This window comes from Rhinopithecus bieti, unplaced genomic scaffold (assembly GCF_001698545.2).
Source record: "Rhinopithecus bieti isolate Rb0 unplaced genomic scaffold, ASM169854v2 scaffold_23868, whole genome shotgun sequence".
Taxonomy (NCBI): domain Eukaryota; kingdom Metazoa; phylum Chordata; class Mammalia; order Primates; family Cercopithecidae; genus Rhinopithecus; species Rhinopithecus bieti.
In genome coordinates this window covers 922,132-928,292 of record NW_016811202.1, presented here as the reverse complement: position 1 = coordinate 928,292, position 6,161 = coordinate 922,132, and positions in this window count along the sequence as shown.

Sequence of the window (6,161 nt, the reverse complement as noted above, 5' to 3'; positions counted from 1 at the left end):
TTTGGAAAGTTTATTTCGCCAAGGTTGAGGACGCATGCCTATGACACAGCCTCAGGAGGTCCTGATGACATTTACCCAAGGTGGTCAGAGCACAGTTTGGTTTTATACATTTTAGGAAGTCATGAAACATCAATCAATATACATAAGAAGAACATTGGTTCGGTCTGGAAAGGCATGGCATCTTGAAGCAGGAAGGGGGCTTCCAGTTCATAGGTACATAAGAGAAAAATGGTTACATTCTTTTAAGTTTCTGATTAGCCTCCTCAAAAGAGGCAGTCAGATATGTTTTTATCTCAGTGAGCAGAGGGGTGACTTTGAATAGCATGGGAGGCAGATTTGCCCTAAGCAGTTTCCAGTTTGACTTTTCCCTTTAGTTTAGTGATTTGGGGGACATAAGATATTTTCCTTTCACATTTCTCACTTTCCTTTTTTAAAATCTTTTGGAAAAAGCATTTTAGGAGAAAATGAGTTTGTGGTCTCAGGTTTCGTCTGATCTGTCATGGCTAGGATGGTTTACTCCTAGACGAGTAGGTCCTGAGTTATTAGGAAAGTTCATTTTTAGAAGATTGTGAAGTCTCATGTCCTGTGAAAAGAAAACGGGGAGCAAGGGAGAAAAACAATAAACAAAAGAACAATCCTGGAAAATCATTACAGGCTGGATTACTCTGAAGTCCATACATCAATAGGCAAGTATGAAAGTGGCTTATGTGTGTAAATAGATTGCTGTTATTTTCTTCTGAAATTTAAGTTGTCTGGCTTCAGTTTGCAGGGCTTTAAGAAAGCACAGTTAGCTGGGCATGGTGGTGCACACCTGTAATCCCAGCTACTCGGGAGGCTGAGGCAGGAGAATCGCTTCAATCCAGGAAGTGGAGATTGCAGTGAGCTGAGATTGCCCCACTGCACTTCAGCCTGGGTGACAGAGTGAGACTCTGTCTGAAAAAAATAAAAATAAATAAATAAAAACGAAAGCAAAACTTAGTCTGGAGATGGTGGCTCACCCCTATAATCCCAGCATTTTGGGAGGCCAAGGCAGGTGGATCACTTGAGGTCAGGAGTTTGAGACCAGCCTGGCCAACATAGTGAAACTCCATCTCTACTAAAATACAAAAATTAGCTGGGTGTGGTGGCAGGTGCCTATAATTCCAGCTACTCAGGAGGCTGAGGCAGGAAAATTGCTTTAACCCAGGAGGCAGAGGTTGCAGTCAGCTGAGATCGTGCTACTGCACTCCAGCCTGGGTGACAGAGCAAGACTCTCTCTCAAAAATAATAAAAGAAAGCACAGCTTAGTTTTCCATGACTTCAAACTAGAAAAAATGGGGAAAAGGTTGAAAACCTTATTTCAAATACATGTAGCTACAAAAAAATTAGAATTCTGTCCAAATAGTACCACAATAATGAAAATTGAAAACATTAGGCAAGACTAGAATCTAACAACAGGTGTACCACAGTTTTCAAAACATAATTTTCTTTCTCTAGTTTCCCATTTTACTAAACACAAGTGATGTCTTTAGTAATTTGATTTGCTTTATTATACTTGGCCTAATTATTTGTATACAATACAGCAAGAATAATTATTTTCAAATACACTTTTAAATTGGCTTTGATGGAACTTTGTTCTATAGAAGGAATCCCAAATAAGATCTTTGAAATTTTTTATAATTTCTTTTTTGAGATGCAGTCTCACTCTGTCCCCAAGCTAGAGTACGGTGGCACCATCTGGGGTCACTGCAACTTCTGCCTTCCAAGTTCAAGCTATTCTCCTGCCTCAGCCACCCAAATAGCTGGGACTATAGGTGCATGCCACCATGCCCAGCTAATTTTGTGCTTTTAGTAGAATCAGGATTTCACCATGTTGGCCAGGCTGGTCTCAAACTCCTGACCTCAAATGATCCACCTGCCTCAGCCTCCCAAAGTGCTGGGATTACAGGCGTGAGTCCCTGCACCCAGCTAAGACCTTTATTTAAAGCTGAGACCAGTCATGGATTTGTGCCATTAAATACCTATAAGTTGGATGATCCTCTGCTTTTGAGGTTCCAAAGTAAACTTGGGGCTCCTGGGCCTGTCAGAAACTGACATTCTTTACTTATCACAGGTCAGGAACGCTGTACAGGGAAGGTATGAAGCCAGTTTCCGCAAGGAGCTTTATTGACTTCCATAAGTCAAGTTTGATTCCTTAAAGGAAAGCACACTATTACAGTCAGAACCTTGGTAAAATAACCAGTTTCTCCTTTTTTGTCTTGTTGCAAAATGAAAACAGATTCTTACTATACTTGTACAAATTACTGTATTGCCATAAGTGAAGCATACTCAAAATAGTTTGCAAGTTCTGGAGAAATCAGGTAGAGAGAAACAAATATGCACCAAATTTTAGTCATAGGAGTATACTAAATTGTTAAAAGCTGTCAATAGCTCAAAAGAAAAGTTTCCTTGACTCTGAAAAAAAAAACAATCAGCAACATTTAAAGCAAAAGTCAAAAGATTACTTTAGTCTTCTATCAGTTCAGTTTATGCAATTAACTCCTGTTCTGCTTGATATTCATGAACATTTCAGCTCTCCATAAGAGTCCTAAAAGTTTCTTTTTTCCTCTATTCTAATGTCACAAATTCCAAAGTTATCAGAAACCTACATTTAAGAACACCTGTTAGAGTTCTGTAGCTGATTATAAAACCACCTTCTAAAGAGGGCCAAAACAAGACAACAGTTGTCTGTGGATGACAGTTTTAGAGCAGCCATAGTCAAAGACACAATTGACAAGGACATTTGTTACCTCTGTGGCACACAATAATTTAACATAAGAATTATAATTATTATGGATAATGTACAGTAAGTTATATCACTAAATGTCTCTCACTGTGTACACTAAGTTATAATTATAGGAGTTTCCCATAATTTTGGAACATATACCAGTAACATATTTGTATAAATGTAGCCCAAAGAAAACCAAACACTATTTTGTATGTGACAATGATTCCTGTATAGTTTTATACCAGATAAGGCAAATATGTCATTTTGGACTTTAGGGAACCTATTAATAATATCTTAAAGGATTAATTAAATCAGAAAAGACATAATTTATAATTTGATTTTGGAAAGTTTGTCAAATATCAAAGGTTTAAAACACTTGATATCACAAAATAGAATCACAGGTCATTGGTAAATAAGTTATTCATTTAACCAAAGTGATAACTCAAGGATTTCAAAGAAAAGGTGAAAACCTTCATTCTTTGAGAGAGGANAACCCAGGAGGCAGAGGTTGCAGTCAGCTGAGATCGTGCTACTGCACTCCAGCCTGGGTGACAGAGCAAGACTCTCTCTCAAAAATAATAAAAAGAAAGCACAGCTTAGTTTTCCATGACTTCAAACTAGAAAAAATGGGGGAAAAGGTTGAAAACCTTATTTCAAATACATGTAGCTACAAAAAAATTAGAATTCTGTCCAAATAGTACCACAATAATGAAAATTGAAAAACATTAGGCAAGACTAGAATCTAACAACAGGTGTACCACAGTTTTCAAAACATAATTTTTCTTTCTCTAGTTTCCCATTTTTACTAAACACAAGTGATGTCTTTAGTAATTTGATTTGCTTTATTATACTTGGCCTAATTATTTGTATACAATACAGCAAGAATAATTATTTTTCAAATACACTTTTAAATTGGCTTTGATGGAACTTTGTTCTATAGAAGGAATCCCAAATAAGATCTTTGAAATTTTTTATAATTTCTTTTTTGAGATGCAGTCTCACTCTGTCCCCAAGCTAGAGTACGGTGGCACCATCTGGGGTCACTGCAACTTCTGCCTTCCAAGTTCAAGCTATTCTCCTGCCTCAGCCACCCAAATAGCTGGGACTATAGGTGCATGCCACCATGCCCAGCTAATTTTTGTGCTTTTAGTAGAATCAGGATTTCACCATGTTGGCCAGGCTGGTCTCAAACTCCTGACCTCAAATGATCCACCTGCCTCAGCCTCCCAAAGTGCTGGGATTACAGGCGTGAGTCCCTGCACCCAGCTAAGACCTTTATTTAAAGCTGAGACCAGTCATGGATTTGTGCCATTAAATACCTATAAGTTGGATGATCCTCTGCTTTTGAGGTTCCAAAGTAAACTTGGGGCTCCTGGGCCTGTCAGAAACTGACATTCTTTACTTATCACAGGTCAGGAACGCTGTACAGGGAAGGTATGAAGCCAGTTTCCGCAAGGAGCTTTATTGACTTCCATAAGTCAAGTTTGATTCCTTAAAGGAAAGCACACTATTACAGTCAGAACCTTGGTAAAATAACCAGTTTCTCCTTTTTTGTCTTGTTGCAAAATGAAAACAGATTCTTACTATACTTGTACAAATTACTGTATTGCCATAAGTGAAGCATACTCAAAAATAGTTTGCAAGTTCTGGAGAAATCAGGTAGAGAGAAACAAATATGCACCAAATTTTAGTCATAGGAGTATACTAAATTGTTAAAAGCTGTCAATAGCTCAAAAGAAAAGTTTCCTTGACTCTGAAAAAAAAAACAATCAGCAACATTTAAAGCAAAAGTCAAAAAGATTACTTTAGTCTTCTATCAGTTCAGTTTATGCAATTAACTCCTGTTCTGCTTGATATTCATGAACATTTCAGCTCTCCATAAGAGTCCTAAAAGTTTCTTTTTTCCTCTATTCTAATGTCACAAATTCCAAAGTTATCAGAAACCTACATTTAAGAACACCTGTTAGAGTTCTGTAGCTGATTATAAAACCACCTTCTAAAGAGGGCCAAAACAAGACAACAGTTGTCTGTGGATGACAGTTTTAGAGCAGCCATAGTCAAAGACACAATTGACAAGGACATTTGTTACCTCTGTGGCACACAATAATTTAACATAAGAATTATAATTATTATGGATAATGTACAGTAAGTTATATCACTAAATGTCTCTCACTGTGTACACTAAGTTATAATTATAGGAGTTTCCCATAATTTTGGAACATATACCAGTAACATATTTGTATAAATGTAGCCCAAAGAAAACCAAACACTATTTTGTATGTGACAATGATTCCTGTATAGTTTTTATACCAGATAAGGCAAATATGTCATTTTTGGACTTTAGGGAACCTATTAATAATATCTTAAAGGATTAATTAAATCAGAAAAAGACATAATTTATAATTTGATTTTGGAAAGTTTGTCAAATATCAAAGTTTAAAACTCGTTGATATCACAAAATAGAATCACAGGTCATTGGTAAATAAGTTATTCATTTAACCAAAGTGATAACTCAAGGATTTCAAAGAAAAGGTGAAAACCTTCATTCTTTGAGAGAGGATATTTAATTTTCCAAACAATAAGCCCTGACAAAAACAGCACAGGCTGGGTGCAGTGGCTCACACCGTAATCCCAGCACTTTGGGGGGGCCAAGAGGGGTTGGATCACTGGAGGTCAGGAGTTCGAGACCAGCCTGACCAATATACTGAAACCCTGTCTCTACTAAAAATACAAAAAATTTAATCCCAGCACTTTGGGAGGCCAAGGCGGGTGGATCACAAGGTCAGATCAAGCCCATCCTGGCTAACACGGTGAAACCCCGTCTCTACTAAAAAATACAAAAAATCAGCCAGGCCTGTTGGCATGGGCCTGTAGTCCCAGCTACTTGGGAGGCTGAGGTAGGAAAATCGTTTGAACCCAGGAGGCGGAGGTCGCAGTGAGCCAAGATCACACCACTGCAGTCCAGCCTGGTGACAGCACCAGACTGTGTCTCAAAATAACAAAACAAACAAACAAAATTAGCCACACATGGTGGTGGGTTCCTGTAATCCCAGCTACTCAGGAGGCTGTGGAAGGAGAATCACTTAAACCCAGGAGGCAAAGGTTGCAGTGAGCTGAGATCACACCACTGCACTCCAGCCTGGGTGACAGACTTCATCTCAAAAACTAAAAAAAAAAGAACAGCACGAAACCAATTAAATTTGTTTTTCAAAATTGTACAAACACTCTATATAACATTTTAATCTTGATTGTAAGAGATTGTAAGATATAACTTCCACAAGCCTTTTATAACCTTTACTAAGGAGTTAATGCTTCAAGATAATCTTGTTAATCTGACACAGTGACACATATTCTGGTCTTGCATCAATGTGCCTTTGACATTAATGGTTAATTTATGGATGTAATAATCTTAATT